The sequence below is a fragment of the Pinus tabuliformis genome, chromosome 6 (genome assembly GCF_031772625.1).
Source record: "Pinus tabuliformis cultivar Carrire ecotype Pingquan chromosome 6, CPIR1, whole genome shotgun sequence".
NCBI classification, from domain to species: Eukaryota; Viridiplantae; Streptophyta; class Pinopsida; order Pinales; family Pinaceae; genus Pinus; species Pinus tabuliformis.
The window spans coordinates 769,591,434-769,603,694 of NC_142292.1; the positions used below are offsets into that span (position 1 = coordinate 769,591,434).

Consider the following 12,261-nt stretch of genomic DNA (forward strand, 5'->3'; position numbering starts at 1 on the left):
TTCACACCTCTTTCTCTCTCTCCTCATTGATTGGGTACGGATTTCTGGGCCTCTCTCTCTCTCCACACGTTCGAAATTTCAGGAGAGCGAAATTTCAGGAGGCCGAAATTTCAGGAGACCGAATTTCTGGACAGTTTGACCAAGTGTTGACTAGCATGCGTTGACCTCTTTTGATTACGTTTTTGTGAGGGCTATCTCTGTTTGGGCAGTGCGCATTTTTGGGCACAGAAATTGAGGCTAAACGTTGACTGTTGACCAACGTTCACTGCAACTAGGGCTGACCGCAGGTGGGCTGTTTGACCAAACTTTGATTGGGCTGAATTTGACTGTTTTGAGAGTTGTTTTATCTTGCTGTTTGGAGGTCGAAGTTGATTGAAGTTGATCGATTTGCTGAGCGTCAAATCTGCCCTGTTGACTAGCATTGACTTTTCTGGTTAGGGCTCTTTTGCTGCTGTTATAAATTATCATATTTATAAATTGTACTCTCTCTCTGCTGAACTATTGAAGACTAAAAGAAGATTTAATCAAGTGTTTCCCCACATTGGGGTTTGTCCCTGGCTGGTGCCACATCTTGTGTCCTCTTGTCTTTGGCTTGTCTTCCATTGTTTATGTTTATGTTCTATTTGCATTTTACTATCATGTTGATGTGATTGCTAATCTGAATATTGATACTGGGCTAATAAAGAAATTGAAGTAAAATTGCTCTAAAGCATAGAACATACTATTGTTTCCTAAAATTAACATGGTATCAGAGATGAGGTGAAGACAAAGCCCAAGCAAGAGTGAAAAAGAATCACCAAAGACAGCTGGACAAGGACAAAAGGTTCAATGGGTTCCTGATCCTACTTCTCGGCTGAAGACAAACTCCATGATAAATCTGACTATCATAGATGGAAGATGTCTCTTGATTTGACCTTGGAAGAAAAATAAGTGATGGACTATGTGGAGGGTAAAATCCCTGAATCTCCTTCAAATGCATCGACTGCTGTGAAGACCAAGTATAATAGGGCTGAAGTCAAAGCGAAGAATATTATCAGGGATTCCATTGACAAGCATCTGGTGGCCTACATCTTCGAATTGAAGACCTCCAAGGAGATCTATGATAGGTTGGTCGACATGTTCAAGGTTAGTAATGCTAATCAAATTCTATTTCTCAAGAATAAGTTGAAGGATATTAAGAAGGGCAAGGAAGAGGATATTCAATCCTATTTTTTGAAGATTACTGAGATCAAGAATGATCTACTCTCAATTGGAGAAGTCATTCTTGCCAGGGAACTTACTCTCACCACCCTTGGAGGACTCCCACTTGAGTGGTATGTATTTAGAACCACCGTCCTCAACAATGATTGAATTCCAGGGTTTGAAGAATTGATGTCGAGATGCATTCAAGAAGAAACAAGAATGGTGGAGCAAGAAATGCCTTCTAATAGAAGCAACCCCACTGCATTCTCCGCTCATGCCAAAAGGAGAAATAATGCAGGGTCTAAAGGTCATTTCCATGGAAACCCTGGATCTAAGGGAGGAAGGAAGGGCAGGTGCTTTGTTTGCAATAAGTTTGGCCACTATGCAAGGGAGTGTCCAAATAGAAGGGACACATCGCATGATGATGATCACAATCATTCCAGGGGAAACTTCAACAACAACGATCAAAGGAATGGCAGGTCCAATGGCAAAGGAAAAAGGAATGCAGGACATCAAGGAAATGGTCGACCCTCCAAGAAATCAAGGAACTCCAGGTATGAAGAATCAAATGTTGTTAACAATAAGCAAAAATAGTACTATCTTATATCAGCCCTCTCCACTGCCTCTCCTCCAGACACTTTGGGAAATTGGCTGATTGATAGTGGTGCCTCAAGGCACTTCACCGGATACAAGGAAGCCCTCTCTAATTTGATAGAAAAGGAGACAAACTTGGAGATCATCCTTGGAGATGATGCCACCTATCTCGTGAAGGGAGTAGGGAATGTTACCCTTCAATTGAATCAAGGTAACACTATTCATTTGCAAGAAGTACTATATGTACTTGATCTCAAGAAGAACCTAGTGTCCATTTCAGCCATGGAGGACAAAGGATTCAAGGTGGCATTCATCTATGGAAAGGTACGTGTTTGGAAAATAAATTTTAAATATGCTTTTACTCTTGGGTTCAGGGTTGACACTTTGTATCAAGTTTGAGGAAGTCCATTGGGAGCCATGTCTTGCGACACATCTCTACAATCTGAATTATGGCACCGGAGGTTTGCCCATCTTCATTATAAGATCCTACACGATGTGAGATAGATGGTGACAGGTATGCCTAAGTTCAAAGTAGAGCATGAAGATGTATGTCTGGGATGTGCCAAAGGAAAACTTACAAGGGGACCATTCCCCTCATGTAATAGCAAGACCACAGATATATTGCAATTGATCCACTCCGTCATATCTGGTATGATGCCTGTAAACTCTTTAGGAGGATACTTATATTATCTCACCTTTACGGATGATTATTCTCGCAAGACCTGGATCTATTTCTTGAAGAAGAAGGATGAAGTGTTCACCTGGTTCTGACACTTCAAATCCTTGATCGAAAACCAATCCGAGAAGAAAATCAAGATATTGAGGACTGATAATGGGACCGAATACGAATCTAATGAATTCTAAGATTATTGCAGAGAAGCTGACATTAAGAGGGAGACTACAATTCCATACACTCTTGAGTAGAATGGTGTGGTTGAAAGGAAGAATTGTTCTATTGTAGAAGCAGTTCGTGCCATGCTTCATGATTAAGGCCTTTCGAAATTCCTATGGGCTGAAGCTACAAATACCGCCGTGTATGTTCAAAACCGATGCCCTCATCAAGCATTGGATTTCAAGACTCTCGAAGAAATGTTCACTGGTAAGAAACCCAATGTCTCTCATTTTAGAATTTTTAGAAGTCCCGTATATATTCATGTGCCGAAAGAGAAAAGAAGTAAATTGGGTGCATTTGGGAAGAAATGAATCTTTGTGGGCTATAGTGATAAGTCTAAGGGATATAGAATTTATGTGGTTGGTCAAAAGGAAGTTGAGATAAATCATGATGTCACCTTCGACAAAGATATGGCCATCAGGAAGATAAACAACCTTCCTATCCCAAGGAAGGAAAAAGAAGCTGACACCAAAAATCAAGGTGCAAAAGACAAAATGATGCCTGATGTTGATGAAACTATGGATCCTATTGATGGTCCTCCTCATGAGCCCTCCTCCTCCAAAAGGAGACCCTCATGGCTTAGGGAGACTCTCGAAGATGCCGAGAGACACATTGCAACAAGGGAGACTTTCCGTGAAAGCAAGAAGCCAAACAGGTATCAAGGATATTTGACCGCGATGAGCACTATCATTCAAAATGAGCCTTTATCATTCGAAGAAGCTATGAAGCATCAAGTATGGAAGGATGCTATGAATGAAGAATACAAGTCAATTATGAAGAATGATGTCTGGGATGTGGTCCCTAGACCCTAGGACAAATCGGTTGTCACCTTTAAGTGGCTCTACAAAATCAAGCATGGCGCTGATGGAAGTGCAAAAAAGTTCAAGGCTCGCTTTGTTGCTTGAGGCTTCTCTCAAAAGGAAGGTGTAGATTACGATGAGATATTTGCACTGTTCCCTGATACACCACCATCCGCTCGATGATAGCCCTTGCTGCCTCGCAAGGATGGAACCTACATCAGATGGATGTCAAGACCGCTTTCTTGCATGGTTCAATCAAAGAGGAAGTATATGTGGAACATCCCGAGGGGTTTGAGGTTCATGATCGAGAATCTTATGTATGCAGGTTGAAGAAAGCTCTGTATGGATTGAAGCAAGCACCTCGGGCTTGGCATGAGAAGATCGATAACTATTTGATGAAGTTGGGATTTGCTAGAAGTGAAGCTGATCCGAACCTTTACTTTAAGATTGAAAATGATAAACCTCTCATTCTGGTACTTTATGTCGACGACCTCTTTCTGACAGGTGCAAACCCTCTCATTCTAGTACTTTATGTCGACGACCTCTTTCTGACATGTGTAAACTCTCTCATTCACAAATGTAAGAGGGAGTTGGCTTCTGAATTTGAGATGGACCTAGGACCAATGCACTATTTCCTAGGGTTGGAGGTCTGGCAAAAGCCAAGTGAAATTTTCTTTTCTCAAGGAAAATATGTTGTGAAGATATTGGAAAGATTTGGGATGGTGGACTGCAAGCTTGTGACTACTCTGATGGAACTTAACTTTAAGAAGTTATGTGGTAGTGTTGCTGGACCTTAATTGGGAAATGCTTTTGAGTATCATCAACTCATAGGGGCATTGATGTTCTTGGTGAACTCCTGTCCGGACATATGTTTTACAGTTAACACATTGAGCCAATATATGGTTGAGCCTCATCATATTCATTGGATTGGTGCGAAGAATCTTCTGAGATATCTTCGGGGCACAGTCACTCATGGATTGAGATACATTGTCGGAGATGTGAGGCTGCATGGTTATTCTGACGCTGATTTGGCTGGTAGTGTGGTGGATCGCAAGAGCACTTCTGCTTCGATATCCTGGGTGAGCAGGAAGCAGAAATTGGTTGCCTTGAGCATCGTCGACGCCGAATACATAGTTGCTAGTATGGCCGCCTCTGAAGTTGTCTGGTTGAGGAAGCTCTTCAGTGCGCTGTTTGGACATGTGCTGGATACCACCGTGATCCTTTGCGACAACCAGAGTGGGATCCGATTATCAGAGAATCCTGTGTTTCATGATCGCTCCAAGCATATAGATATCAAGTACCACTTTATTTGGGATATGGTACAATGAGGAGCAATAAGGCTCCATCACATTGGGACTGATGAGCAGGTCGCCGATATTTTGACAAAGCTCTTGGGGAAGGTCAAGTTCTTGGCCTTCCGAGAACGACTTAGAGTCATGGAGAGACCCTCTTATGAGGGTCCTGTATGAGATGAACATTGAGCTCTGGGAGCTCCGGGGGGCTTGGGGTACTTCTTGGAGCGATGAACAACCATAGGGTGAGTGGTTCAGCCTTCCCTTGCAATACCCTTGGTAACATGCAGGTAGGATGAGTGGTTCATCCTTCCATTGCAATACCCTTGGTAACATGCAGGTAGGATGAGTGTTTCATCCTTCTCCTGCTGAGACATCTTATCCATGCAGTCTAGGACTCATGGGAAGTACCTTTCATCTGGCCAATGAGTAGGGAAATGAGGATAGGGACCATAGTACTACGGATGGATGTATCGTGTACTACCGTACTCCCTATTCTAGGGTGAGCGATATTGATTTGGGATCAATTGGAATTGACTTTGGGTCAGTAAGAGTGGTATGACACACTCTCCTTTGATTGAGACTGACTTCGGGTCAATAGAGAATGGTATGATACATTCTCGATCACTTCTTCTTCGTCATAGTTCAACAGAGAAGAGCAGTGCATTGATGTCAGAGATAGTACAGATTGGCAGATGGATTAGCAGATGGAGTTCTCCCTAGTTGAGAGGGAGTGTTAAAATTGGCAACTAGGGCCAAACTCCACATGGGTCATCTTATTTATGACAACTGATATTTTTTTTGGATTCCTCTCTCTGAGAGGTGTAGGATTGATTTAAACATCATCCAATTCTGGCATGTACAAATGAAGTTATGAATTTATTTTGATTATGGTCAAATTATCAAGGTCGGCCAACAAACTTATGTAGGCTCAGAAGCCCAACAGTCACGTCTATTCATCCTCAACGTTGCATATAAATAGAAGGTGACTTAGCCTCATTTGTACACACTCATCTTCACACTTCTCTCTCTCCACATGTTCGAAATTTCAGGAGAGCGAAATTTAGGAGGCCGAAATTTCAGGAGGTCGAAATTTCAGGAGACCGAATTTCTGGACAGTTTGACCAAGTGTTGACCAGCATGTGTTTACCTCCTTTGACTGCGCTTTTGTGAGGGCTATCTCTATTTGGGCAGGCCGCATTTCTGGGCATAGAAATCAAGGCTAAACGTTGAATGTTGACTGCAGCTAGGGCTGATCGTAGGTGGGCTATTTGACCAGATTTTGACTGGGTTGAATTTGACTATTTTGAGGGTTGTTTTATCTTGCTGTTTGGAGGCCGAAGTTGATTGAAGTTGACCGATTTGCTGAGGGTCAAATTTGTCGTGTTGACTAGCGTTGACTTTTCTGGTCAGGGCTCTTTTGCTGTTGTTACAAATTATCAGAGTTGTAAATTGTACCATCTCTCTCTACTGAACTATTGAAGACTAAAAGAAGATTTGATCAAGGGTTTCCACACATTGGGGTTTGTCCCTGGCTGGTGCCACATCTTGTGTCCTCTTGTCTTGGCTTGTTTTCTACTGTTTATGTTTATGTTCCATCTGCATTTTACTATCATGTTGATGTGATTGCTAATCTGAATATTGATACTGGGCTAATAAAGAAATTGAAGTAAAATTGCTCTAAAGCATAGAACATACCATTGTTGCCTAAAATTAACAAATTTATTTTCTTGTTAAATTTGATCAAACTTCAAAGTTGTCGAACTTGAATTCAAATTCGAACCAGATGACATAACCTATATTACCCTAGATTTCTACAGCTTTAAGCCTAAATCTCTTTAGCAAGCATCCAGAAGTAATTATTGCTTATTTTATTCCATTTCCTAAAGTCTTTAGAAGGTTAAGGTGGGTTTGTAACTTTGTATACTAATCTTTCTAATGATGAATTGTTTAGTCTAAATTTAGCACCTTAAGGTTATGTATGGTACCCGAATCCAATGGTTGGCAGATATGCGCTTTGCCTAAATGAAAAACAGTCATATGTGTTTCAAAGACTGAGCTGGTGATATGGAGTCTCTGCCTTGGTTCGCAGCCAAGCTTCTTCAAGCGAGCATGAGATCAATCTTGGTTAAGGTTCCTTGTGTGCACGCTGTTAATGAGACTGCCCTTCACGTTGTAGAGTGCCTCTAGTGCCATTCTAAGTTTGTTTATATGATTAGATGGGTTCAGAGAGGGCCGATTCGATTAGTTGTCTTGTCTAATCCTGATACTTTGTTTCACGGGAACAAAGGGACTGGGATAATCCCTATAGCTGCTCTCTTCCATGTTTGTACTCACTTTGTGATATAAATTGGGGGCGACGAAGGAGAATAGGGTTGTTGTTAGTGTTGTCATAGTTATTGAAGAAACAATGTAAAACCACTTGTGTGAGTTATTGTTGTAATGCAATGTTATTGGAACTGGCTGGTTTGATTGTTTTGGGGGAAAAACTGATCCGAACAGGTTCAGAGATCGGTTCCGCCGGTCTGGGGCCGTGCGACTCAGGCATTAAAAAAATGCGGGGGTTTTTTATTTATATTTTTTCTAGTTTCTAACGATACTCTAGCCCCCCTAAAGCTATTTAAACACCCCCACCCCCTCTATTTCACTCACACTATTCGTTCGAGTCTCTTGCAATTCTTGCGCTGAGGTCTGTGAGGAGAATTCAAAGAGTTTTTTGTAGGGTTGTTATGAGGGAGATTTTTTGCATATTTGAAGAGCTGATTGGAGTCTTGGAGAGTTGTTGGGTTGGCAAATTTTTGAGGTACTTAAAAGATTTTTTCCCCTAGAGATCTTTGGGTTTTCTTCAGTGGTTTTTGGAGCTGGTGGAAGGTTTTATTTTTTATTTTTTGGGGCTGCTACATAGCTGATTTCAGAGGATTTTGGAGCTGATTTTCTCCAAAAAATTTAGAGGGTAAATCAAGGAAATTTTTGCCATTTTTTTTGTTCCATTTTTCTCCAAAAATCAATTTTTTTAATCTCAAAAAATAAAAACCCCAGTGTTTTTATGCAAATTTGTAGGGGCTGCTCCAGAGCTGATTTTGGAGGATTTTGGAGCTGATTTTCTTTAGAAAATTAAGAGGGAAATTCAAGGTATTTTTTTCAACCATTAATGTTCTATTTTTATTCAAAAATCTATTCTTTTTTTCCCTAAAATTTTTTAAACTCTAGTGTTTTAATGCAGAATTCAGATTTGTAAGTTTTTGTTGGAAAAAATTGTGGCCGTTATTTTCTTCTATTTTTTTCAACAATTATTGAAATTTGCAAGGCTATTTTGAGGGATTTCGTTGGAAATTTTTTGAGGGAGATTTTGGAGCTGATTGAAGAGTTTATTTTCAGATTGGTTGGAGCTTCTTCTTTTCTCAAAATTTACAGATCTTCCCCAGGTATTTCATTGCCTCTACTCTTTTATTTTTCTCTAAAAAAATGTCATAGAATTCTAAAAACCCTGGGGTTTTCTATGCAGATTTTTCATTTCTTCTTCATGGCCCCCCAAAACAAGAATGATCCAGCTTGGGTTCACTACCATTTAAATGAACAAGGGATAAATTTCTACAAATATTGTGGGAAAAAAGTTAAGGGTGGGTGGATCCATAGAATAAAAAAACACCTAGCACATTGGAGAGGGTAGGTAAAACCTTGTGAAAATGTTCCCGATGATCTTAAAGAAGAGATGCAAGGTTTAATTGAAGCCTACAATGAAGAAAAGGGGAAAAACAAAAGAATTAAAAAGGATATAGGCAAAAGTCAAAAGGATGATGCTATGCTTAGTGACCTTGATTTTGAAGAATATGTGCCCAATTTTGAAGATTCCTCTAGTTTTCTTGCTAGAGTTGGAGAGGGTAGTCCAAGTGATTTTAACTTGAAGAGGACAACAACCCGTAAAGGGATTGACTCCTCCTTTGTATCCCGCACCACCCTTGGTTCTCAACCAACACTTGATGCTAAATGGAAGAAGATAGAGAAGGAGGCTGCATATGAATGCATTACTAGATGGTGCATCATACCTTTTAATGCTACTAATTATGCAAATTAACAACCTATGATTGATGCTATAGCTTCATGTGGAGTAAGGCTTTAAAGACCCTAACTTTCATGATATCAAGGGGCCATTTTTACCAAATGAGGTTCAAAGAATACAAGAGTACCTTACAGAGTTCAAACAATCATGGACCAAAACATGATGCACAATTATGTTTGATGGATGGACTGATGGTAGATCTCGCACCATACTGAATTTCTTAATTGCTTGTCCAAAATGTACTATGTTTATCAAATCTATTGATGCATCTGATCAAGTGAAGGATGCACAATTGCTATTTTGTCTTTTGGATGAAGTAGTTATGGAAGTAGGGGTTGAAAATGTTGTATAAGTTATCACAGATAATGCCTCTAACTATGCTGCAACGGGAAAGATATTGGAGGAAAAACACCCTACCATTTGGTGGTCTCCATGTGCAACCCATTGTTTGGACCTCATGCTTGAGGAAATGGGCAAAATTGAGTGGGTGAAGAATTGTGTGGAAGATGCAAAATCCATAACCAGGTACATCTACAACCACTCATGGGTTTTGAATCTTATGAGAAAGCACACGGGGGGTAAAGAGCTTGTTCGATCAGGCATCACACGATTTCCAACCAACTTCCTTTTGTTGCAATCCATTGTTCAACAAAAATCGAACTTGAGGAAGCTGTTTTCACGAGATGAATGGAATTCATCTCAGTGGAGCAAAAAGGCTGAAGGGAAACATATGATTCACCAAGTATTTGACAAAAGATTTTGGTCAAAGGTAGAGGAGATTGTGCTATTTAGTGAGCCTCTTGTCAGAGTTTTGCGGATGGTGGATAGTGATAAACCTGCCATGGGTTTTGTTTATGAGGCCATGGATCAGGCCAAGGAACAAATAAAGGCAGCATATGGGGATAAAATACAAAAGTACATTCCTCTATGGAGAATCATTGATGAAAGATGGAACAAACAACTCCATAGACCTTTACATGCAGCTGGACTACTTAAATCCAAGGTATGTAATTTTGGATTTCAATGCTCATTGCTTATAAGTTATAAGTTTTAACTTTTAATTTTGTTGACTTGATGAATATGTTTTTGTTTTCTGAATTTTGAAGGTACCATTACACTACAAATTTTGAGGCTAATGGGGAGGTTTTAGGGGGATTGTATAAATGCATTGAGCGCATGGTCCTAGATTCCAAGACTCAAGATCAAATTCATAACAAGCTCTTGAATTTCAGTGAGAGTATTGGTACCTTTGGAATTTCTATGGCTATAAGAAATAGAGCAAAGAGTCCCCCAGGTAAGAACTGTCAAAATTTGCGAATTCTTATATTAATAATTTACTCATTTCAATTTGAATTTTGCAATTGTTGAGCCCAAGTTTCAAGTTTCAAATTCATTTGCTAATGCCCTCAATTGCAAAAATTTGCAATTTGAATTTTGAGCCAGACATGTAGTGCCTCAGGGTGTGAGCAGAATTAGAGTGTGCTTGAGTGTATGCACACTAAGAAGAGGAACCATTCGGAGCAAAATAGGTTGAATGGCATGGTTTTTGTTCAGTACAACCTTAGGTTGAGGTGCAACTAATTGCTGAATAAAACCCCTGAATCAAGCAACATTGTTTTGGATGACTTTGATCCAACATCAGAATGGGTTGTGGAGAGTCAAGCACCAACTTTTGGCAATGAAGACCTTTCTTGGTTGGACTTGGACCCACCTCCAAAGGATGTAGAGGCAAATATATCAGAAGCACTAGTAGCAGCTTTAGGGCCAGGGGAATCAAGCCATAATCCCATTGCAAACTTGGATGCTACTCATGCATCAAATGAGGATGAAGAGGATGATCATGAATTGGATGATGATTATGATGATGAATGATGATTTGATCATTGATTTGCTATAGCTATAGCTTGTAGTATTGTAGGTTGTAGTATAATACTATGATCTATCTTGTTGTTATTTTGGACTATAAAAGCCTTTTAAAGCCTGCTTGTTGATGTTTGTAGCATTTTTGGTTCAACGATGTTTTGCACTAAGTGCTTTTTTGGTTATATGCACTATTACTTGCTATATAAATGAGAAATTTTGCATATTTGTGTATAAATGGTTTGGATTCATATGGATGCATATGAATATATTTGTTTTTTCTTTAAAATATGAATATTTTATGTGTTTTTTGTAAACCTTTCTTTTCTAGTTTTTTTTTTTTTTTTTTTGGTTCCCGGTGACGGTCTGGTCTGTCTGGTTCCCGGTCCACAAGGTTTTCTGGTTCGATGACCAGTTCGGTTCTGATAACACTGCTGTAATGTGATATGTGTAGATTGGTGATATTGCTATAATATGAAGAGACCTTTTCGTAATATAAATTTGAGTTTTTGATTAATGGTATTGTTGCGATTATTTTCTTATGCTTGTAAGTAGATAGTTTGATGCCTAGTTGGGAAGGGCCAAGGTCGCTTCATGTTCTAGTTGGGAACATGAAGCGACCTTGTATTTTTTTTACTTAGTTTAGTTGTAGTGCTAAGTTATGGTTTCACTTCTCTATAGTGTATAAATCATTCCAGTTGACTCATTATAGTGCATTTGATCACTATAACAACTCTGTGTGCTTAGATCGCTTGCAATATTTACTTGTTTTGTTCTTGAGCAAACAGATTTGAGTTTCACATAAGTAATATGCTGTTCCTTTAATTATTTTTCTAGCCCCACTTTGATTAGCATGAATTGTGATTGTTATACTTGTTATTTGGGATCTGGATTAATCACTTTTTACTAGTATAGAAGCATACATAGAGAAGCTGTACTTTGTGCCTTTGTAAGATCAGGTCCACAAGGACTGATAGCCAATTTCATTGTGCTCTTTAAATACTCTGTTTCAACGATATCTAATTTTACATTACAGTACTATGTCTTATTTGATTACAAGTAGCACTTAGAATTCTCTGGTATCTAAGTCTAGCCTTCCTTTTGATGACAAGAACACATGAATGAATTAAGTGAATGATTACATATTGAGCCTGTAAGGAGATTTTGAACAGAGGACTAATCATTGGTTTTTGAAAGTGATGTGTTCCTTTGCATTTTAGTTTCTTCCATGCACAGATAGCCTAAACATTTGCTGACCAACATTTAAAGATAAGACTAGGTTGATCTACAAGTTAAATAATTTGTGACATGATATAGAAAGCTCTTGAATCCTGGTTGTGCTCAATGTAAGTTTTGTGAACGAGTAAGACTGTCTGAGGTTTCTTCTTTGAAGTAGTTTTCTTTGATTTTAATAGATTATAGAAAAGTTTCTTCACTTTGCAAGTGACTAGGGTAACTTAGAATTCATCCCTTTGCCTGCACATATTGTGTTTACAGATCATAAGCTTACGAACCAGATTGACAAATAAAAGGTTTATTGAGTAATAATTAGATAGCCCAACAAGTGGCAGCCCACCTTCA

At 39.2% G+C, this 12,261-nt stretch overlaps 1 protein-coding gene across 1 annotated transcript in view; it reads left to right on the forward strand.

Annotated features, from left to right (window-relative positions):
* Positions 1-12,261, forward strand: part of LOC149260998 (uncharacterized) — an 87,070-nt gene that overhangs the window by 13,645 nt on the left and 61,164 nt on the right. The gene's annotated exons all lie outside the window — the stretch shown is intronic.